The sequence below is a fragment of the Arachis duranensis genome, chromosome 5 (genome assembly GCF_000817695.3).
Source record: "Arachis duranensis cultivar V14167 chromosome 5, aradu.V14167.gnm2.J7QH, whole genome shotgun sequence".
NCBI lineage: Eukaryota > Viridiplantae > Streptophyta > Magnoliopsida > Fabales > Fabaceae > Arachis > Arachis duranensis.
The window spans coordinates 56,523,021-56,523,517 of record NC_029776.3 but is presented as its reverse complement, the minus strand read 5'-3'; positions in this window follow the sequence as shown (position 1 = coordinate 56,523,517).

Genomic DNA, 497 nt, shown 5'->3' with positions numbered 1-497 from the left:
ACCAAACCACTGTTCAAAATCCCTCTGAGGACAGTAAGAGCCCAGAGAGGAATGTTATTGGCGTTCAAACGCCAGAGAGGGAAGGAAAGCTGGCGTTAAACGCCCATTCCTTGCCCAGTTCTGGCGTTCAAACGCCAGAAAAGGGGGAATAGTTGGCTTTAAACGCCCATTTTCCACCCAATCCTGGCGTTCATACGCCAAGGAATGATCAGACACTTGAGAGTGCTGACAGTAATCCCTCTAACAAGGCTTCTTCAACCACTTCTGTAAGGAATAAACCTGCAGCATCTAAGGTTGAAGAATATAAAGCCAAGATGCCTTATCCTCAGAAACTCCGCCAAGCGAAGCAGGATAAGCAATTTGCCCGCATTGCAGACTATCTAAGGACTCTTGAAATAAAGATTCCGTTTGCAGAGGCACTTGAGCAAATACCTTCTTATGCTAAGTTCATGAAAGAGATCTTAAGTCATAAGAAGGATTGGAGAGAAACTGAAAAA